At 35.4% G+C, this 24,695-nt stretch overlaps 1 long non-coding RNA gene across 5 annotated transcripts in view; it reads left to right on the plus strand.

The window, feature by feature from the left end:
* The first annotated feature begins 377 nt into the window (after positions 1–377).
* LOC137241103 (uncharacterized) overlaps positions 378–24,695 on the plus strand; it is a 35,892-nt gene continuing 11,574 nt past the window's right edge. For 4 of the 5 annotated variants that reach the window (XR_010949912.1, XR_010949909.1, XR_010949910.1 and 1 more), the window contains exons 1-3: positions 378–525; positions 10,312–10,463; positions 21,657–22,094. This is a non-coding gene — a long non-coding RNA (uncharacterized lncRNA). Of the gene's footprint in view, positions 526–10,311; positions 10,464–20,872; positions 20,965–21,656; positions 22,095–24,695 lie in introns of those variants that run through there. The other variant, XR_010949913.1, reaches the window with a different exon arrangement.

Here is a 24,695-nt window from a genome sequence, read left to right on the forward strand (position 1 = left end):
ATACATTATATAAGTCAATGCGCCATTTCTGCTTAAATCCCATTTGGACATGCTTGCAATACAATTATTTGACAGAATTTAGGCATTTGCCATACATTTTTTTTTAGTTTTTTAAATTTATTTACTTGTGCGTTGTAAACGCACTTGTACGTATGTATGTATTTTGAAATTAGAAAGGTGTGAGAAAATAGCTCAAATACTAAGTAATTTGGTTTTTTTAAATGAAAATTGTTTGCAGTAAATATATTAAATAATTTATATTAAACTGTAGTAGAGTAGACACTTTCATTTATGTATTAAAATTTGTATTTTTTTCTATGTACTATTTGAGTAATTATAATTGAGTGAAAGTTGAAATTATTTGTACTTAAAATTGAGTGGCGACATTTACCCCTTCAATGAACCAAAGAGGTGTATGGATTTTTAGTTGGTACCGAAATCTTCTAATCAACAGTTCTTAGCTCTTGAGAAAAGCTAGTTGAAATAGAAAGTTTGAATAGCAAAATTGCGAATTGCAGGAGAAAGGTGCGTGTTTATATGAAAAATATGGAAAGCATACATATGTATATATGTGACATTTTCTAGCAACAAAAAAGCGTTGAAATAAATGTGTGCGATTTTTTTTATAATTTTTTTTACATGCTATGTGTAAGCTTTATATTTAGAAAATATACATACATATATACAAAAAAAAAAAAAAATAAAAAGAAAAAATAAAAATAATATACGTTTTTTATATGTCGCACTAGCAATAGATTAAAATTAAAATTAGCAAAGAATTTTTGTATAAAAAAATTGAAGTCATAAATTTGTTGCCGCTTCCTTTAACTTTTTGTTTGTTAAGGAATTTTAATTTGCAAAATTTACACATTTCATATGAAAGAGTAGTTTTTTCTGTGCTTTTTTTATAATAATTATCTGTTTTTTTAGTATCTATGTCGTTTGTGTGGGTGTATGCTAAATTTTTTATGTTTATGTCCAACGATATTAAATAATTTGGTTTGCAAAGAAAAGTTATTTAATTTTGATTAAATAAAAAAATCACAATTAAATGGCAGAATTCCAATAGTATATGTATATACATAGATTGTAGCATCAAATTATCTGCTTAAAAAAAATCATTTTTAGAAAATTTTGGTTTGACATAAAAAGTGTTTGGACCAGTGACGTAACAATAGGCTGACAGGGCTGGCAAAATACTACGACCCCCAACCCAAGAGGACCCCGGGCCAAGAGGCCGCGCGCTAAGTATTTTATTTGAAAAGTATTTTTTTATAAATTCTGCTAAAAATCTAAAGCGAGCCAACTAAATACCATAATACAATATCAGGTTAATCTTTAAGCATTTCAGCCAAACTAAACAAAAAGAGAGAGGTTATTGATATAAAAAATTTTTTGAAACAATTTAACAAATTTATAATTTTTTGTGCATAGTATCGAAAGATGTAATATTTTATCAAGTTTTATATCTAAAAAAGAAAGTGAGTCTTCAACTTCAATAACATTAAAACAGTAAACCCTACTAGATGTCCTGTGCATGATGTAGTTTTTCTTTAAAAGCTCGGTTTGTTGAAGTCCAAAAAGCGCTAACGAAAACATCCCGTTAAATTGCAAATCAGATGAAAGAAATGAAGCTGTTCCGTTCAAAAAGAAGATCGAAAACTATAATTTTGTTATGTTAATGGTTTTCCATTGCAAGATCCTACTTACTATCGATGCAGCCTGTAAAGCACTTCAGTCTAAAGCCACCGATCTCTCAAATGCCTTATGCAAATGTCTAGAAGAGTTGGAAAGGTATCGACGTGAATTTGAAAATTTTAAGATCGATTTTTAGTGTAGTAGAAAAATGGCTCATCACTCCTGAATTTTTTAAAACTCGCCAGAGGATGCTAAAACGCCAATTTGTTGAGCTTTGCGACGATGAGCGTCTCCAATATCGTGAAAGTTTGTTCAAAGTGAACATATCTGATCGATTATTGGATATTTTATATTATAAACCATCTGAAATCGTGTTTCATTCCAATTAATGAAATTGTTTTAAATTCCAGTGTTTTGCTGCCTTCCACTTTAATAATTTGAAATGACACTGATCTATTGAAAAAAGCTCTAGAATTCGTTGAGATATATAAAAAAAGACATATCTGAATCATTTGCCAGGGAAATTCTCAGTTTTCGACCCACTTTCAGAGACGAAATGGAAAAATCGTCGTGTATTAGAGACTTCGCTGATTTATTAATAATAAAAAATAATTTTATTTCTTGCAGCTTTTCTGAAGTATGCACTGGTTATTCTTACAATTCCTGATTGATCATGTTCAAAATTAAAATTGATAAAAACCTACACTCAGAGAAAAAATCGTTCTAAAACGAACGAAACAAGTTCAAAATTAAGAACATTCGTTGACAAAAGTCTGTTAAGTGCGTTTTTTCTTAACTCGTGACCGATCTGCTTGTTTTAAGAACAGTTTTTCCAAGCACACCGTTCGTATTTTCTGACCACTTTGGTATTGATGTGTGAAACTTCTGTGCTTATTTCAAGGACTACTTGGGCTTGATTTGAGATTTTTCGTTCTCACGCTTCGAGAACGATTTGAGGTCGATTTAACATTTTTCGGTCTCAATTCAAGAACGGTTCATGCTTGATCTTTGGTGGGAGGGGAAAGTATTTTTTTCAATAGTAGCCATTTATTTTTGAATTAATAATAATTTTTTTGTCATAAATAAAAGATATTTATAACAAACAAATTTTTATCAAAATTCAAAAGTTTAAGAAAAATGCATAATATGCATTTTTTTTATACATTTCTCTTATTGAGAAATTATTCTTATTTGAAGACGTAATCTGCATATATACTTAAAACATTTTTTAACAAGTTTGAGAATTACCTGTGCATATATAAATGGAACTGAACGAAAAATAAGACTTGAAAAAAATAGAACATACAAAAATTGTTTTAAAAAAATTTAGAGTTTGACGGTGATCGAACTCGGGCCACACGATTGCAACCGCAATATCATAACCGCTGTGCCACAACAACTGCTTAATAGCTCGTGCCAAATGTTGTATTTAACATTGTAGTGCACACGAATTGTACCGTTTCTTTTTTCTTGAACTTAATTTAAGAACATTGTTCTTAATTTAAGAACATTGCTCTGATTAATAGAACATTTGTTCATATTTTAAGACCAGCCGTTCTCTTTTCAAGAAAATGGTTGTCAATTCAAGAACAAGGTTGTTGTTTTGAGAACAGATCATTCGTTTTTCAATAACAACACAGTAAGAACATGAAAAGCTTGAATTGAGTCCGGTGGTGCTGGATTTTAGAACCGCATTTTTCTCTGAGTGTACATGCATATATAAGATTAAAATTATGTATAGACCAATTTCTGAGTGGAGCATCACCTTATCTCAGCAACCTTAAAAAATAAAAAAAAACCTTACTTAAGATTTTTTTCATAACTTATTTCAAAAATGCCATATCTTAACATGGATTCTGGACGTCTTTCAACCGAATTCTGGGATAGAACGTTTTTTTTAACAGAATTCTAAGATAGTTGGTAAAAATAAATGAGAAAGACCATTGAGATAGGGTAGGGAATGAAAATGAAAAAAAACCGAGAGGAGGTCTCGGCCAAGCTTCTCTTTCAATTTTCGTCGAGCTTGAATTTATTTTTTTCTACAAAGTGGCGGGACGCAAGGCAGTAATATTCTCTGAAAAAACGGATCTACAGTCACTTCTCTGCTTGTCAATAAATCATTATATTTTTAAGAGTGATTTCAATCTGTAATGTTTGTCCTACACATTTTAATCTTAACATAATTATTTTTTGGTTTTGTTAATAGCCTTATAAGTGTATTTTAACTTTCTGGTTAATTATTGAGCTCAAAGCCGCAAGGATAAATAAAACACCATATATTTTGTGGTATTATAATTTATATAATTGGTCGATATTTCGGTTTCAATCTGAAACCATCATCAGGATCAAATGAATGTACTTCATAATTATTTTATTTTATGAAATTTTATTTTATTTTTAATTATTTATTTTATCGGCCCTAGAAGCCAAGATTAGTGGGGTTGCTGATTTGCATTACTTTTAAGATATGATGTATCTGATATCTCTATTTTATTGTTTCCCCAAGCATTTCTATTTTTGATAATTTTGCTGTTGTACTATAAAAGACTAAGTCTTATTGTACTAATGTTTAATTATTAAATAAATACAAATACAAAATACAAATGGATGTATTCTGCCAGGAGTTCGATGTCAGCTGCAAATTAAGGCTGCCCAACCATTGCAGTGCCTTCCAAAAAAAAGTCACCAATGTTAAAGATGCGGAATTAAAACCCTTCGGTTGTTCTGGCTAGGCAATGTAATGCGAATGAAACTCTTTTACAGAACTTCGGCACAGAAGGTATTCTTATCGGAACCCATCTATGGAAGCAGATGGTAAGCATAAGCTGTACTACCTTAAGGTCGAAGGCTGACAGAGATTTATTCACCGCACTCACAGTGGCATCGAACTACTTTTCGATATAAATTATTTGGTTGCTTGGGCATAAATATATTCCTGGCAACTATCTTTTTCTTAGCTCAAGCATGCACTTTTGAGCCGAATATTGCTATTAAAAGACACTTTGGGGCTCCGCTAGCCACTTGCGCTCAGCTTCTGAATAGATAGGCATCAAATAAACTTAGCAGGCGCAAGATTCACACCACCTTTGCATAGTGGTTGACTCCAAGCGCTAGGCGAAGGTATTGTCGCTAAAGTTTATGTAGCAAAGTTAATTATTCAGAGTGTTTACAGTGCACTTTCCAATGGGAAACCAATCGATACGCCTTAAAATCCTAGACAATCCCAGATGTAGGGAGGATGACGAGGTATAATCGTCCATCAACTTTATATTCACCTATTAAGTCCTTACGAGGACTAGGCGGGCATACCTTTGGTCGGAGGAAGTTTATTCGTGGGGTGACATAAAGTCAACGGCCAAAAAGATCAATGTCAATCAAATATTTTGACAATTTCGATTGGCTATAAGGTCAATTGACTTTGTGTTCTTTCTTAATTTTATCTTATAATCAATTAGGAAATTTCCGTTTGACCTTATGAACATTTCGAAAAAAAAACAATACCGTATACACCAATTCAAGATCAACCGCAGGATTGGTTAAACGTTTGGTTAAATATATTCTTCTTATTTCAAAGGAGTCATCGAATTTGCACTAAAATGGAACCAGTATCAGGAAAAGTAGCACCGCAGACCTAAATTTAAAATTGCGCTATTTTACATTCCAAATTTTCACTAGTTTTCATTTAAATGAATTATTTTTATATTATAGACATATGATTTTGGACTAAAATAAGACCGACATATAAAAAAAGAAGCAACGCAGGTGAAAATTCGGAATAAAAATCGCGCAATTTTTTATTCCGATTTTTCTCTAAACTTTTACTTGAATAAGTTCTTCTTATCACAGAGGCAATTATCAGGACGGTTTTTTTATTCAAATACAATAACTGTAATTCAACAGTTGTTGATATTTTCATACGTGGAGGTGCGAAAGAAAATAATTGACTTTTTGGCCACTTGACTTATGACCATTCCAAGTGGAGGTGCGAAAGAAAATAGTATACTTTTTGGCCACTTGACTTTATGACCATTTCAGGTTAGGTTAGGTTGAACTGGCCTGTCCATGAGAATCTCACATATATTGAATGAATCAAAAAAGCAGTATATTCAAAATGTCTTATCGTTGACATGGTAACCATTTGAAATTTGACTTCAATTGACTTTGTGGCCATTTGAAGTGGTAACAAGGTCAATTGGCGTAATGGCCATTGACCTTACGTCACCCCTCCTTATCCAATATCAATATCTGCCTTATCCGCGCAACTTTAGCGTTGGCACGCCACATTTCACTCACATTTGATACTCAGACTTCATAAATGTATTTTAAGATCTTCACTGGGTCCACATTTTGGTAAACAAGAATCTATTGCTTTTTAATGTTTCTTTATTTTTATTTAAGATTCATGTCATATTTCACAAATGTTAAAATTACATATGTTTCTTAGCTAATAATAAATAATGCGGTTCATATGGATTTTGGGATTAGTTTTTCCTTGTGGGTTACTTAGTGATGTCAAAGTTTGGCACTGCGGCTCCAACTGGCATACACGTAGATATTTACTCTTCCAATTGTTGTTTCTTTTTTTTTGGATATTATTCCACTCATTAGCAAACGATTTCATAAATTGCAGGATTTGTCCATCGGAACATATTATGTCTTCAAGGCTGCTTATTTGATATGAGCTCTCTGCCCCACTCTCTTTTAGCTTTAAGATTATATTTACAAAATTTGTCGGATAATCAACCAATATATTGAGGTAACTACTCTCTAACTCTGAATCAGCGAATTGAGAAACATATTTGCTAGGACTTGGTTTCATGTCGTTTAGTAGACTATAGAGCATGTTACCAAATCTGAAGTAGTCTGCAAGTTCATATATATCCAGTAACCTTTGTAAACGATTTGTTGCTCTTTTGAAGGTCAATTTAGAAATATTCTCTTGGCCGAATACAAGCTGATGCCCACTGATCTTTGACTGATTAATTTCCATGCTGAATTATATGTGCCTCGATGAAGGAAGTTTTCTTTCACAACAACCGCATATGAAGGTGATAGTTCTTCCCACTGATGGAAGAATGCAGCTGTTTTCAACTTTCAAAATAGTAAAAATGTGTTGCTGCCTTTGAATATTTTTCTATTCTGAGTTATTTCATATTTTACAGGGGCTTATATACAAATTTCTACAATTATGTTCCTTACCTAATTATGTACATATGAATGTTCTGTGTGAAACTTTTTGTATCCAACATATAAAATCTCTGCTTTGCACTTCACTGGTACACATCTAGTGCATTCGGAACACTTAGTTTACCACCATCAATATTTTTACAGGTAGACACATAATTGTACATACCCAGCAGGAAATGAAGCTAACTAAATGTTGGTTCCCAATAAGCGAACGTGTGCTATTTTATCGCACACTAACTACAAAAGAGTCAGAACATGAAAAATGTAAATGTTCAGGAGAGAAGAAAAACTATTTATGTGAAAACGTCTGTAATGTTATACTGAAATCCAGTTTTACAAAGAAGGAGACCTTCATTATAAAATGAATTGACGAAATGTTGTTGTAATTATTTGTTCACGGACAAAATATATAGCAATTTTGAATTATGACTATTTATGACAATTATATATGATAGACATTTCATCAAAAAAGGCACATTTCACAATAATACAAGCAAATTTACTTACTCTTTACGTATAAAAAGACACAATTTTAATTAATACAAAATAAAGTTAAAACTTTCTTGCAACAAGATAGGCAGAATTTAAAATAATACTCTTTATACGTAAAAAAACTGCTCAATTGTTCTTAACACAACTAAAAATAGTACTCATTAGGTTGATACAGCCCAAGCGATGCAATCAACACCAAAACTGGCATAACGGTAATTTTTCAGTTACAGAAGAAAATAATGACAACGAAATTTAAGGGGCAGTTAGAGATGTGTACTGTGAATTGGTTTATGGAAAAAAACCGATTTTGAAAAATTTCAAGTTATGACTCTTTTGTAGTTAGTGTACGATATGTTTAGTTTCTTTGAAAAAAACTATCCGGGAAAAAGGCAGCACTACTTGTCAGCTACTAGTAGTCAACTAATTTAAGTCGAAGTATGAATAAGCCTATTACGAACTACTGTATTTTTCTGTTTTATTAGAAATATTCCTTATCTGACACATTCGAATTAACTCAAATTAAAATATATATGTCGATTAGATTTTTCTAAAGTTCTCAGCAAGGCGTATCCATACCAGGTGGTGGCAAAGCGAATTCTACCAATTCGCCGTGCTGAAGAACGTCAAGTCAAAAGAAAATATTCATTGATTTCGATTAACTGCCATGGTGTAGTACCAAGAATCCAAGGCGAATTCAGTACCAGGTGTTGTTATCCCAACAGCTGAATGCTTCATCTTTATTATTTTCCATACAGTGCCTTGTACTATAATATGTCAATTAATCGAAATCAATGAAAATTTTCTTTTGACTTGACATTCTTCTGCACGGCGAATTGGTTGAATTCGCTTTGCCACCTCCTGGTATAGATTCGCCCTGAAAGAATCAATCAGCTGTAGGGATACAACACCTGGTACTGAATTCTCCTTGCTTCTCAGTTACAGTCGTTGCATGGCAAATTGTTAATAGCTGATTTTTTTTAGTCAAATACTTTTCGGAATCCCGCTAAAAAGTTAATAATTATTTAATTTTTGTTGTATATATTTTGCGGTATACATCACTGATGCCCTAGGGCCTAGGCGGTAGAAACTGTACTCATCTCCATTACATTTTCTAAAGCTCCAACCTAATTCAAAATTCCACATTCTCTATCTAGTTCAACATTGGTTTCTAACCACACCAAAATAATGTACTGCTCCGAAACCAAGTGTACACTTCAAATTATTAATTTCTAGCATTGTTTGTGTCGGTTTAGTATGTATGAAGAACTGTTAGAGAGCGTGCTCTATTTTGGTATTATTAATAGATCGTTCATTAGGAGATTTTTGATAGTTGTGCTATACCGCGAGTCGAGGAACAAGTGAATGAACGAATTGTGTATAATGAAAGAAAAAATGTGGTGCTACGAAAAATGGCAAAAATGTGATTGCACCGGCGACAAAGAATGTAAAGCATTATTAGGGCAACTCAATCAAACTCGCCAATGGCTCCTTAAGTTCATAAACCATGCTAACCGCAATCAATTTGCGCGAATTTATATTCCAAATTTCCTCTTAACCTTTATTAGAATTAGCTCTTCCTATCTTAGGGAGACCCCATTGGGCCAGTTTTTTATCCGATTTATCACTAGGCTGGACTAAAATATAGGAAACAACGTAAATTTTTTCATTCTACTGATCCAAAATATAGCGAAAGCAACAAAACAGTTGTAACATTTTAATATATGCAGCTGCGAATAATTGGCCTTATGGTCGCTTGAGAAAAAAGAGTTTACTTTATGATCATTTCGGAAACCCAGTATTGTCATAATGTCAATATCGTTGACATTGTAACCATTTGAAATTCGACGTTATGACCATTTCATATGGTCACAGGCTCAAGTGACTTTGTGGCCATTTGAAATAGTCATAAGGTCAATTGACGTTAAGGCCTTATGTCACCCCTCCTAAATTTATTACAAAAGCGCGCAATTGTTGGCGTGTGTTGGTTGTGATTTGAACCATAATAGATCTAAAGGAAGGTCGCATAGCATCGAGGCCTAAGAATATTGATATCATTGGCTTTAATGAAAGCGCTGTAAGTTGAGCCTTCTCCGGAGTGGACAAAGAGGCAAAAAGTGGGTCTTGCGGTGAATGACACATTCGCACCGTGGCGGCCACGTTGTTACTTAAGGATAGAAATTCGAGATTGTGTAGGATTTCTTTTATCTGGGAACCAGCATTAACAGTGAAAACAACGCTTCGAAATCAAATGGGCTGAGTAAGCAATTGAGAAGTAAAGTCCTCTCTCGATGAATAAAAATCACGATCTACAAGTCGCTCATCAGATGGTTCTTAGAGTTTTCGATTGAAAAGTTCTATGGAAAATGTATGGTCCTGTCCGTGAAAGCTACGACGAGTATCGAAGGTGGTATAGTGATGTGCTATATGAGCTTTACGCAGCTATGAAGATAGTGCAAACGAATAAAAGGGCAATGGTTTCGCTGGCTAGGTCATCTCATGCGAATAGACGAAGCCGCTCTGGGCAGGAAAGTATTCCCATCAGCAGCCATATTCAGAAGCACTTTCCCTTTTTAGCTCTGCACCAAACATTTTGATCATAACTTACTGAATTTCCTGCAGGGTATTCACAAAAAGGTACTAATCTTAATCGTTTTTCCAACTACCAATGCATTTAAGTCAGCTAAATTACAATGCAGGTAGTTTTTATGTACTGTAACCTTGTTTTATTTTAGTAACTATTTTTCTCTAGGATATTTCTACATATTTTTGTGTTTGTGTGATTGGTATGCCTTTATGTCCTGCAGTCAAACACCAAATCAGTCAGAAAGCCAAGTACCAATAAAATACTCTTACTGAGATGAAACTAGTCCGAAATTAGTCGAACTTTGTATATTTTAAAGTTATTAAGTTCTAAAGGAACTTATTCATACAATTTAATTTTTATTTGTAAGACGATTAATTGTTCATAACAACCTTTTTGAATTAATTTTATAGGCAATTAAGTGATGAGTGAAATACAGAGCTTGATGACCACCTTTGCCATTTTGGCGGCGCTTTTGGTTTTCCTCTACATGGTGTATGCCATGTTTTAGGCTGGAAAACCTGCTATAAGATGTCTAGTTGAAAAAAGGAACACAAGATGGGTGGTAAGTTTAGTTACTAATATTGTTGTATGTATAAATATATTTTAATTACGCTGTTCAGGCACGGAATTGTTTTCCTCGGCAACAGGATACTCTCTTATCGATTAATTAGCTAAGAAGCGGTGAAGCAGGTATGAGAGTTCCCGCAACTCGATATCAAAAAAATGTCTTGTCGAAGAAAATGTCCATGTCTGAACAGTGTCACTGTATTCAGTAAGTGATTAAGTGATGAAAAGATAATAATAATAATAATAATAAAAGATAATAATAATGAATAAGATAATAATCAAAAATTTTATTTATAAACAAATTGAAGGCAATTTACATGTTAAAAGTAGACACTTTACTGTTAGCACATGCATTTCAGACATACTAGAATATTTAGTGAAAATAAAATTGAATCTGTTAATGCAAAAACAACATAAAAACATTGTTGTTTTTTAGATAATCAATTTAACTAAATATTGTTCGAATTCCATTAAAACAGTACGATGAAAGGTGTTTCCGTTCATTGAAAAACATTTCAATCTGCTTATCATGACTCAATTATATGGTTGGTTCATCTCATCAGCTAATTTCATTTTTTTCATTTCACTGGCATAGGGACTGTCAAAGGGAGATGGAGAACGCAAAATGTAACCAACACATTGACAATTATTTACTGACGTGGTGGTAAATTTTTTATAAAAAAATGGTTTCACATCGCTTTAAGTTATTTTTTTAGTAAATGCTAATTTAGCGTATTATTTCCCCACAACACACAAGAATTGCAAAGTTTCATGTTTGCCCTCCATTCCATTCGCCTAACACCAACACGCAGTTTTTTTGAACAAAGGTATGTTGTTGCTGTACAGATGAGCCAACCATATAGTTGAACCATGCTGCTTACATATATGTGCATACATTAGAGTGCTACTTATAACTCAAAGCTAAGATTTCTCTATATAGACTCAAAAAAATAGAATTATTTTTTTTTTATAATACCCAAAATATATATATAGTAGGCGATATCAGCGCAGTCTTGGCAATAAATGCTACTTTGGACTAGGTAGGCAATTGAAAATTAAAGTCCTCTCTCGGCGAACGAAAATCATACTCTACAAGTCACTTATCGTACCCGTCCTGCTATATAGGGCAGAAGCATGGACCATGACAACAGCAGATGAAGCGGCTTTGGGAGTGTTCGAGAGAAAAGTTCTTCGAAAAATTTATGGACCTCTACGCGTTGGCGATGGCGAGTACCGAAGAAGATTTAATGATGAGCTGTAAGAGCTGTACGCAGACAGCAACATAGTCCAGCGAATTCAAACGCAGCAGCTGCGCTGGCTAGGCCATGTTATGCGAATGAAAGATGATGCTCCGGCCAAGAAAGTGTTTCTATCGGAACCCGCCTATGGAAGCAGAGGTAGAGGGCGGCCCCCACTCCGTTGGAAGGACCAGGTGGAAAACGATTTAAACTCCCTTGGTGTGACCAATTGGCGCCGGTTGGCGGAGCGAAGGAACGAATGGCGCGCCTTGTTGGACGGCCATAACCGTTTAGACGGTTAAGCGCCTATTAAGTAAGTAAGTAAGATATCAGCGCAGTAGTTAAAGTTCATATTTTTATATATAGAGTTTTAATAGCGTTTTTTGAACCTTAAATACGCCGCAACCGCTTTCAAGCAATGCCAAAGAAGATATCACTACTATAATATTGTCGATTTTGGATTAAAAAAAAAAATTTATATATACTAATTTCTTGAGTCTTTGTAGAAAAATCTTAGCATTGACCACTGTGGGACACCTCTTAACCGCCTACAATCGGAACCAAAAGTTATGTGTGCTATTTTTATACTCAGTTGAGCAGAGCTCACAGAGTATATTAAGTTTGATTGGATAACGGTTGGTTGTACATATATAAAGGAATCGAGATAGATATAGACTTCCATATATCAAAATAATCAGGATCGAAAAAAAATTTGATTGAGCCATGTCCGTCCGTCCGTCCGTTAACACGATAACTTGAGTAAATTTTGAGGTATCTTGATGAAATTTGGTATGTAGGTTCCTGAGCACTCATCTCAGATCGCTATTTAAAATGAACGATATCGGACTATAACCACGCCCACTTTTTCGATATCGAAAATTTCGAAAAACCGAAAAAGTGCGATAACTCATTACAAAAGACAGATAAAGCGACGAAGCTTGGTAGATGGGTTGACGTTATGACGCAGAATAGAAAATTAGTAAGATTTTGGACAATGGGCGTGGCCCCGCCCACTTTTACAAGAAGGTAATTTAAAAGTTTTGCAAGCTGTAATTTGGCAGTCGTTGAAGATATCATGATGAAATTTGGCAGGAACGTTACTACTATTACTCTATATGTGCTAAATAAAAATTAGCAAAATTGGATTAAGAACACGCCCACTTTTTAAAAAAAAATTTTTTTAAATTCAAATTTTAACAAAAAATTTAATATCTTTACTGTATATAAGTAAATTAAGTCAAAATTCAACTCCAGTAATGATATGATGCAACAAAATACAAAAATAAAAGAAAATTTCAAAATGGGCGTGGCTCCGCCCATTTTCATTTAGTTTGTCTAGAATACTTTTATTGCCATAAGTCGAACAAAAATTTACCAATCCTTCTCAAATTTGGTAGGAGCATAGATTCTATGACGGTAACTGTTCTCTGTGAAAATGGGCGAAATCTGTGGAAGCCACGCCCACTTTTTATACACAGTCCACCGTCTGTCCTTCCGCTCGGCCATTAACACAATAACTTGAGCAAAATCCGATATATCTTTACTAAACTTAGCCCACGTACTTACCTGAGCTCACTTTTTCTTGGTATAAAAAATGGGCGAAATCTGACCATAACCACGCCCACTTTATCGATATCGAAAATTACGAAAAATGAAAAAAATGCCATAATTCTATACCAAATACGAAAAAAGGGATGAAACATGGTAACTGGATTGGTTTGTTGACGCAAAATATAACTTTGGAAAAATCTTTGTAAAATGGGTGTGACACCTACCATATTAAGTAGAAGAAAATGAAAAAGTTCTACAAGGCGAAATCAACAGCCCTTGGAATCTTGGCAGGAATACTGTTAGTGGTATTGCATATATAAATAAATTAGCAGTACCCGACAGATGATTTTCTGGATCACCTGGTCCACATTTTGGTGGATATCACGAGAACGCCTTCACATATACATCTAAGGGCCACTCGCTTTTAAAACCCTCATTAATACCTTTAATTTGATATCCATATCGTACAAAAACATACCAGAGTCACCCCTGTCCCACCCTAATGGCGATATCTCGAAAAGGCGTCCACCTATAGAACTAATGCCCCCTCTCTCTTAAAATGCTCAGTAACACCTTTCGTTTGATACCCATATCGTACAAACATTCTAGAGTAACCCCTGGCCCACCCTAATGGCGATATCTCGAAAAGGCGTCCACCTATAGACCTAGTGTCCACTCCCTCTTAAAATGCTCAGTAACACCTTTCGTTTGATACCCATATCGTACAAACATTCTAGAGTCACCCCTGGCCCACCCTAATGGCAATATCTCGAAAAGGCGTCCACCTATAGACCTAATGCCCACTCCCTCTTAAAATGCTCAGTAACAGCTTTCGTTTGATACCCATATCGTACAAACATTCTAGAGTCACACCTGGCCCACCCTAATGGCGATATTTCGAAAAGGCGTCCACCTATAGAACTAAGGATTACTCCCTTTTAAAATACTCATTACCACCTTTCATTTGATACCCATATCGTACAAACACATTCTAGAGTCACCCTGGCCCACCCTAATGGCGATATCTCGAAAAGGCGTCCACCTATAGACCTAATGTCCACTCCCTCTTAAAATGCTTAGTAACACCTTTCGTTTGATACCCATATCGTACAAACATTCTAGAGTCACCCCTGGCCCACCCTAATGGCGATATCTCGAAAAGGCGTCCACCTATAGACCTAATGTACACTCCCTCTTAAAATGCTCAGTAACACCTTTCGTTTGATACCCATATCATACAAACATTCTAGAGTCACCCCTGTCCCACCCTAATGGCGATATCTCGAAAAGGCGTCCACCTATAGACCTAATGCCCACTCCCTCTTAAAATTCTCAGTAACACCTTTCGTTTGATACCCATATCGTACAAACATTCTAGAGTCACACCTGGCCCACCCTAATGGCGATATCTCGAAAAGGCGTCCACCTATAGAACTAAGGATTACTCCCTTTTAAAATACTCATTACCACCTTTCATTTGATACCCAAATCGTACAAACACATTCTAGAGTCACCCTGGCCCACCCTAATGGCGATATCTCGAAAAGGCGTCCACCTATAGACCTAATGCCCACTCCCTCTTAAAATGCTCAGTAACACCTTTCGTTTGATACCCATACCGTACAAACATTCTAGAGTCACCCTTGGTCCAGCTTTATGGCGATATCTCGAAAAGGCGTCCACCTATAGAACTAAGGATTACTCCCTTTTAAAATACTCATTACCACCTTTCATTTGATACCCATATCGTACAAACACATTCTAGAGTCACCCTGGCCCACCCTAATGGCGATATCTCGAAAAGGCGTCCACCTATAGACCTAATGCCCACTCCCTCTTAAAATGCTCAGTAACACCTTTCGTTTGATACCCATATCGTACAAACATTCTAGAGTCACCCTTGGTCCACCTTTATGGCGATATCTCGAAAAGGCGTCCACCTTTAGAACTAAGGATTACTCCCTTTTAAAATACTCCTTACCACCTTTCATTTGATACCCATATCGTACAAACACATTCTAGAGTCACCCCTGGCCCACCCTAATGGCGATATCTCGAAAAGGCGTCCACCTATAGACCTAATGCCCACTCCCTCTTAAAATGCTCAGTAACACCTTTCGTTTGATACCCATATCGTACAAACATTCTAGAGTCACCCCTGGCCCACCCTAATGGCGATATCTCGAAAGGGCGTCCACCTATAGACCTAATGCCCACTCCCTCTTAAAATGCTCAGTAACACCTTTCGTTTGATGCACATATCGTACAAACACATTCTAGAGTCACCCCTGGCCCACCCTTATGACGATATCTCGAAAAGGCGTCCACCTATAGACCTCATGCCCACTCCCTCTTAAAATGCTCAGTAAAACCTTTCGTTTGATACCCATACCGTACAAACATTCTAGAGTCACCCCTGGCCCACCCTAATGGCGATATCTCGAAAAGGCGTCCACCTATAGACCTAATGCCCACTCCCTCTTAAAATGCTCAGTAACACCTTTCATTTGATTCCCATATCGTACAAACACATTCTAGAGACACCCCTGGTCCACCTTTATGGCGATATCTCGAAACGGCGTCCACCTATGGAACTAAGGATCACTCCTTTTCAAAATACTCATTAACAGCTTTCATTTGATACCCATATCGTACAAACACATTATAGAATCACCCCTGGTCCACCTTAATGGGGACATCTCGAAAAGGCGTCCACCGATAGACCTAAGGCCCACTCCCTCTTAAAATGCTCAGTAACACCTTTCATTTGATACCCATATCGTACAAACAAATTCTAGAGTCAGCCGTGGTCTACCTTTATGGCGATATCCCTAAATGGCGTTCATCCATAGAACTATGGCCTATTCTCTCTTAAAATACTCTTTAATACCTTTCATTTGATACACATGTTATACAACCACATTCCAGGGTTACCCCAGATTGATTTTCCTTATTTTGTCTCCATAGCTCTCAACTGAGTATGTTATGTTCGGTTACACCCGAACTTAGCCTTCCTTACTTGTTGTTCTTGATATTACCGTTTGAAGGGGGGGGGGGGGGGGCTTGAGAAAATCGGCAATTTGATTTATAAGGACCACCCTAATGTACAGATATTTTATTTATACATTTTTGTTCCTATATATGCTAATTTAAACTTTATTTCACACTTTGCAAAATAAACAAATTAAATTTATTCAATTGGTTTATATACAAAGTATTTCCCTTTTGACAAGTGACAATAATGATATTTAATGATCACCACCTCCAGTTATGACACTTTTCGATTTAATATCGATAACATTTTAAATACTCAATAAAAGTATAGATTTTAATACCCATATTAATCAAAAGCTAATTGATATTTAGAAGAGTTTGATGATTTCTGGATTACTTGTGACCGGCTTATTGCACTGAACTGTCAAATTTATACATACACACACAATCTTTGCTTAAATTTATTCAACTCCATCCACCACCAACAATTGTAGCACTACACTTCAGCATAACTTCACCGTAAATCTATGGCTCTTTGACACAACTTTTTGTGTGCCACATTTTATAGCCAGAGGGTGCTACAGTTTGCGTACCTTAAAGCCTCTTCACCTATTGGAACTACTCTTCCTTATTTGTAATTTTGTCCCTTTAATTAACCAGTTTCATCGATTCACCGTTAATTTTGGATATCAGCCCATAAGCCACTGATCGGCGCCGGGGAAATGTTGTTACAAATCAGTCATTCCCCTTTTCACCATTAAAGGCACGTGCTTCTACCTTTCACCATTCTCCAGTCAACAACAACCATCTACAAGTCCTTTCCTTCACCAACTCCGCCGGTCTGGTTTTACAGGTAACTATGGCATGGGTTCGCCCCTACCCGTTTTACCATCCATCATACTCTGTATACCATACACCAGTTCATCGTTTTCCAGCTCTGCGCCTATTAGCCATACATCTTTCCGCATTAGGAAGCTCGCATTTACCATTAACCACTTATTTAAATTGACCATCTCAGCTCCGAATGTTCACTTTTCTTTCTTTTTTTCAAAGCAGCTAGCATCGAAAGCCTCAAAGCCAGTGTGTGACTTTCACCGTCCTCCTAAACCTCATAACCCCCTAAGTACTATATGCCCCATCCATAGTACTTTTATCTTGAGATGTTTTTTCTTTTCCAAATTTTATAAATTATTTTAATTATATATAAATTTTTTTAAGTATTATTTTTTGTTTACACTCGTCAGTAGCTTAGGGTATCGATCAAGCGATTCACCGTTATTAATTGACCCATGTGGTTTTGGCGTCAGCTGTTCGTTCACTGGTGTATCCTACAACCGATTCAGCGTTAGCTCATTTCAACGGTTGGATTCACTGTTCTTCTATTCTGCTCTCACGTACTTCAACGTTAACCACCTGCTTCCCCTTTTACCTTGCATCAGCGGCTTAGTCATCTACCAAACATCTACCATTTTCCCGACTAGTAACAATTTTTCGGTACGGTTTGTATGTGTGTCTGATCCAAAGGAGGTGGGCCCTCTACTCAGTTTTGGATTGACTTAGTGTTTCCTTTTTATTTTGTTTTGTTGATTCTCCCGAATTCGTTGGCTTTCACCTCACAGAGTGTGATTATCGCCAGAACAATAACAACGTTATAGGTAACACCTTTATCTTTCCAGTACCTGAGCCAATCATTGCTTTCCGTCTAAATAAAAAATTCAGTTTGGTTACGACTCTACTTTGAGGGATCAAATCCGACAAGCAACTACCAGACTATCAACAGGCTTACTGCAGTGGTAAAAAGAACAGTCGATCACTTGTCAAGATGGATGCCTGTTTTGTTCAGCACGGCAAGTGCGATGGGCACCCCGCTTGGGCAATACCCATAACTATTTGTAACCTGGTTCTCGTACTAGCGACTTCACATCCGGACAAAGGACTGTCCGAATCTGTAACACTACCTTAACCTTCGGGGAGTGTTTTTGGGTAACAACTGCAATAACCAGCCTCTCTTCAGGTGAACTTTGTTCTATTCCTTTCCTTTAAACGAAGTAAATATCGTTTTAGTTAGTATAATGTCGCAGCGCGATCCTCCTCCTTTGCCATAAATTCTATTTTCAAATCAATAGAGCACAAAACCGCCAATCAAAATAAACTTTTTGATAGCAAAAAAAGAAAAAAATAATTACCTCCCCCACACAAAACCAAATCGGATCATTGCATGCCAAACACCGCCCAACGCCATCCCCCACTAATCATTCAGCACATCCGGTGCCATCTGCATTGAGAATAGGAAAATTATACATCCATATTCCATTAGGCGTACAAACGTACTTGCCGCAACGTGCGAATAGCGGGGGATTTGTTGAAAGGCGTCGGAATTTCGGATATTCGGCTGTTTGATTATAAGATGTTGATACCAATGATTTCTTTGAGTGAACGTGTCTTTTGTATGCTTGTTAGTACGTTATGTGGAAATATTCTACATAGATTTTAGGCTTTTTTATATAATTTTTTAGTTGATATAAATGCATATTTATTCTAATTTAGTATGCGTAAGCAGAGGCGTTCTTAAAAGAGGGTCCAAGAGTATAATTTTTTCATAAAATTGGGATATTCTGGCATTTGGTGCTCAAGCATGGAGATGCTGTGCATTAAAGCCCCGTCACATAAGCAGTTTTTCATATATGTAGATGCGTTTTACTCAATCTTATGTATTATGAGTAGATTGCACGTATTTTTCATGGAGAACGGTAGATTGAGCGACACTGGCGCCATCTGACATGAAAAAGTAGCCAACTTTCAAATTTTGATGCAAGCAAAGCATAAGAAGCAGAATTTGACGTTTGCTTTGGCTAATTTGGCTTTGGTTATTTTTCCCACTCGTTGGTAACTTTTCAAACATTTTTCGCAATTAAAAACTGCGATATAACAAATGAATACGACACAAAATATGTTAGCAAGTATTTTTGTTGTATAGGGAGAATGTTTACAACAGTGATTATTGTTGTTGTTGTAGCGATAAGGACACACCCCGAAGGCCCTGGAGAGTGATATCGAGTTGATGGTCCTTCGCCGGATGCAGATCCGGTACGTTCCGGTACCATATCGGGAACGATTTGTTATGACCAATGCGTCCTTCAAGGCCATCTCGGCCTCCCACCCTCTAGATCCATGAGGAGTTCGGGGTCGCCACAGCCTCCGCTGTTAATGAAACAGGATTCGCCACGGATAGGTGAGGTTGACGTTTGGAGAAGCTATGTATTGCGCTGGCAACCTGAAAGGGCTGCGCTACACAAACCACTTGAATCTGGTATTTTAGTCGCCTCTTATGACAGGCATTCCTACAACAGTGCTTCGCGTAATTTTGTATGTGAATGGGCAGGGCGAAATAAACTTCAATTGCCAAGTCTGAAGTTCCTTCATAAAGCAGCATCTTGGTTGATTGTAGCGATGTTACTGGAATGCATAAGCTTGTGTTAAACGCATCTATATGAAAAATTTCATAGTGCCGCGGCCTATAACGAGTTAAGAAGGAGCGTAGCAACTATAAAGTATCAGCTTTTATTCTCTGCACTATCTTCATATTTGCTTAGGCTCATACAGCTTATCAGTATAATATACCTTCTTCGACACTCGCTGTCGGCATCACGAACAGGACCATCAATCTTCCGGAGAACTTTTCTCTCGCACACTCCTCTGGTAAAGCGTGAATTCTGTTCTTCATTGGCAAGAGGTATATGTGCTTCGATTGATTTCTCGGCTGACATTATTTTCGCTGGTTTTGAATGGCTCAGAGAGCCTTAAGGAGCTGGTGATGTTGCCCAACATCATATGGAAAAGCCTTATTAACTTAAAAAAACTATTTGGTGGTTGGTGGAGTTTATCTCCGATTATATTTAGACCCAGCTACTCTTTCAATTTGCTTTTCATGGCAGAAATGCACATGGTGTGTTTGCCAAACTTCTGCCGAGTACGACCCCACATAGAAAAACTTATCTTATTAAAAAAAAAAAAAAACTGGGCCCGTATCGCGTTATAAAATCCTTGCTCGAAATAAATCTATTAAATCGAAATAGCTCTGAAATGAGCAATCAGATTAGGGAAATTTGTAATATGAGGGCTACCAGAACTTATTAGAATATGCTTTTCGATACGTGATCGTATAACACGATACGGTCCCTGTTTTCTAAGTTTGTGCCGGACCTGAACCGAAGACCATCGACGTGGTAGGCGGAGCATGCAACCACCACACCATGGGGGCCGCCATCATCATCAGTCATAATTCATTAGCGCTTACCCTAGCTATTACTGTTCGTGAAATATGCTGCCATTTGAGAGCATTAAGGAAGATCAAGTTTCCCTCCACTTGTCTCTGCTCACCTGCCTCTTAGTCTAGGTCTCCCCATTACTCTGTTTCCAAATATGGGATAGGACATATTCTGAACCGAAGTATCTTTATCCATTCGCAAAACATTTGTCAATCATGAATGTAAATGCTTAGTTCCAAATGCGTTGAAAGGACATGTTGAAAACCAGTGTGGGTCAGCGGCCCCAATTGGCCCCCTTCCGCATAACGACTTCGATTTCGATTTGATTCCGTGTACTCTGAAGCAAATTGGCGTGGTCATTATGGAGAACTCTTGCAGATGCGTTTGCCAGTTTCATAGTATCATTCGGTACGAACGGTCTGCTTCGATTAATTGATACCTTGCGGTGTGTGTTTGCTAATGAAAGAAAATTATAATGAGTATTCAAGATATATAATAATTTCAAGTAAATTTTAAAGCGGGGAAAAAATAATTGGAAAACATTAAACAAATTGATTCAAATAAAAATTTACGAAAATTGAAGGAAAAACATTTTTTTAAAAATAAGCAAATTTAAAAACATCAAAAAGAAATTGAAAAATTTGAAAGCTGTAAAAAATTTTAAAAATTGATTGAAATAAAAATTTACGAAAATTGAAAAAAAAAAACAATTATAAATTAAAGAAAAATTTTAAATGAAAAAAGAAAAAATATAAAAAAAATTTAAAAATAGGGATTTAGTTCTAATGATCAAATAAAAATTTACGAAAATTGAAGGAAAAAAACATTTTTTTTAAAAATAAACAAATTTAAAAACATCAAAAAGAAATTGAAAAATTTGAAAGCAAATTTAAAAAATTGATTGAAATAAAAATTTACGAAAATTGAAGAAAAAAAAAACAATTATAAATTAAAGAAAAATTTTAAATAAACAAAGAAAAAATATAAAAAAAATTTAAAAATAGGGATTTAGTTCTCATAATTCTTTACATTTATGAAAATTTAGTGCTTAAACTGTTATAATAAAAAAAATCAAATATATTTTGACCGCTCAGCTTTAATATAAATTTTTGTTTATCTCTCGCTTATATCGTGTAGCTTTAAAAAACCACTTGTCACCAACAACAACAAAAACAACAACCAAATCAACACAATGAATGAAGCCAAGAGTTTATTTACTACTTTCGTAATTTTGGTCGGATTGTTGGCTTTACTCTATGTTTTTTATGAGGCCTTTATTTAAATTCTTCAGTTAAACAACAACAACTAGACATGATTTCCACGTTTTAGTTTTATCTTCATTTCTACCCTTTATGAACACACACACTTTCTGTGTATGTTAGGGGTATAATTTTTTGTTTCGTTTTTATTTTGTTATCATCGATTCATGGGTTTAAATGAACGGAATGGATATGAAGGATATCTACATGAAATCTGACAAAAACAACAACAACAACATCATCTTACATGATACAATTATCACGCGTAAACAATTCCAAGTAACATAAAAAGAAATAATTTAGGATAGAAGAAATGGTAAGTGACAATATTAAATTTTTGAAACTTTTTATAATGAATACAGTAGGTTCCAGCTAAAATGGCACTCTTGCCAATACTGTTAAAAAAAACAAGAAAAATATAAAAAAAATTCAAACTTCAAAAAATGTAAAATTAAATTTGAAAAAATAAAATTATTTTCAAAATTTTATTTATTATTGAATTTTCTGTTTGTAATTATTAAAAACTAAAAAATCAAAAGGCAGTAAAGTTTAAAAAGTAAAATTAGATAATTATAAAGTGCGAGTTTCACGCTTGTTTGAACTATATAAATACTTTTATTTGGCACACAATAAAAATTAAAGAATATGAACAATTAAACGGGTTAATGAAGAGTCATAATCATGTGCTTCTGGTAAATAATTCTGTTCGGATTAGAAGTTGTCTTCATGTCTTGTAAATCTAAAATCAATAAAATTAAATTTACTGCCTTTTTCCTCTTTTTTTCATTGAATGGTTCAATTTACACTGCTTTTATGCTTTGAAATCATTCTTACAAAAAAGTTATTATAATGTTAATTTAATTCTAAGATATAACTCTTCCAATTAACAATTTTTAGAGAACAAAAGCAATAATATTTATTTTTTACTGCATCCTTGCCTTGAAAAATTGTTTTACTGCTTTTTCGGGTTAAAAATTTAAGATATTTGAAATAAAACACAAGTTTTAAATCTTGTTTCATCTTTTAATTTAAATTCTTTAATTATTAATTTTTTAGTTAATGAATAAATTGGTATATCAGAAATATATAAGCAACAAAATTCCTAAAAGGCAGTAAGTGAACTTTACTGCCGTTTTGCTATAGATGGCAGTATAGCTCATGGAACTTAAGTAATAATAAAAAGTGATTAAAATTTTATTATTTATTTGCTAGGTTTATATAGACGGTTAGAAGTTGCTAAATTTTAAAATTAGTGTGAAAAAGTCCCATCTCTGAAATCGTTTAAGGAACTCGCCATCTCGGAACCATCACAATCTCAACAATCAGAAATTAAACGTTTGCGGAGATAGCGCGAATTTGAAAAAAAGTCTGGCTTTTTTAACTGACTTTTTTTGTTTTGTTGATTTTCCGACAGGGTGGATAAATGATGTATATTGGAAAGATTTTCCGTCATCTATTGTCAAATTTGTGTGGCTGACTGAGCCAGGTAGAAGTCCGTGATTTTAGTCGTTTGGCCTTCTTTGTGGGTTTGTTGTTTTGGAGCGTTAATTGTTTTGTGTTTATTTATTGTTGTGTGTTTGTCTGTTGTACCTATGTGATTACTTTGTTTTTTGTAAACAAGTTTTAAAGGCTCGAATAATGTGTCACAAATGTTGTTTATCTGTTCGTTTATTATTCTACCGTCGAATGTCTTCTGTTTGTAGATTTCCATGTTTTCGAGTACGTTGAGACGTCGGCCTTTTGCTTGTATGTGAAGAACCCTAACTGTTTTATTGATGTTTGCTGGGGAACATTCATTTTCGACCATGTGATTCGCGAAGTTAGAATCGGGTATAATGTTTGGATTTCGTGTTTTAATCAAAAACAAAAAATTGCAAAGCAATCCAATCCAATCGTTGAATAAGACTACCCTCCGCCAAAGTTCTCATTTACTTTTCCTATTTTTTGTAGCCTTACTCTTGCTCGTTCTTTCACTTCTACTTTATCTTCTTCTTGGTGGCATCCTCGTCCTCGTCCACTTTCTTTCGGTCTTCTCTTTCCCGTTTTTCTATTGGTTTGTCCCTTTTCTTGCTCCCTTTTGCATCTCTTAAGTTGCACCCTACATTTTTTAATGCCCGCTTCTTCTCCCCTTTACGTTTTCTTTCCGTTTCCCGAAATCTTTATTTATTTCATTAAGCTTTCGAACTCACCCTTTCCCTCTTCTTTCGGCTTTCCTGCCCCGCTCCCCAACTTTTCTTCTCTTCTTTTTCAGCTACACCTCCGTTAACTTCACTCGCCTCATTTATTTCAATCCTTCATTCTTTTCTGTTTCGATTCCCGTTATCTCTTCCTGCTCGCAATCTTTCCCTCTCTCTCTTTTTTCTCACTATGTTTCTGCATCTGATATTTCTATACTAGCGCTGCACCGTTTAAGCGGCTTTGGCATCAGATCTCCATTCTTCTACAACCCTCTCTCTCTTTCCACTCCACTTAATTTAATTTCTTCTCCTTGCAGCCTATTTCCATTTGCCATTCCTCTCTTTTCACCTCTCCACCATCATGTATCCTTTTACCTCTGCATTTTCCGTTTATTTTTCCTTTCTTTCTATCACCTCATCTTAACCTATTTGTCCTCTTCGGTTCTACCTCATCCCTCCCGTCTGCTCACTATTCCTGACGACTCCTACTACTCATCTGCCTCATAAATAGGATCACTATACCAATTACTGAATATACAAACTTGAACTATTTTCGAAAGGGGCGTGGCACCATCTACTTTTCTTAAATTGTAAACTATTTTATCTTTACTATACATGTACTAAATTTTGTCCAAACACTATTTTTCTATTTTAAAATATTCCCCCTTCTCTCTTCCCTCTTTTATCTCTAGGTCTATTCCAATCCGATGACACACTAAACGCTATACAAGTCCTACACT

The sequence above is a fragment of the Eurosta solidaginis genome, chromosome 2 (assembly GCF_040869045.1).
Source record: "Eurosta solidaginis isolate ZX-2024a chromosome 2, ASM4086904v1, whole genome shotgun sequence".
Lineage (NCBI taxonomy): Eukaryota > Metazoa > Arthropoda > Insecta > Diptera > Tephritidae > Eurosta > Eurosta solidaginis.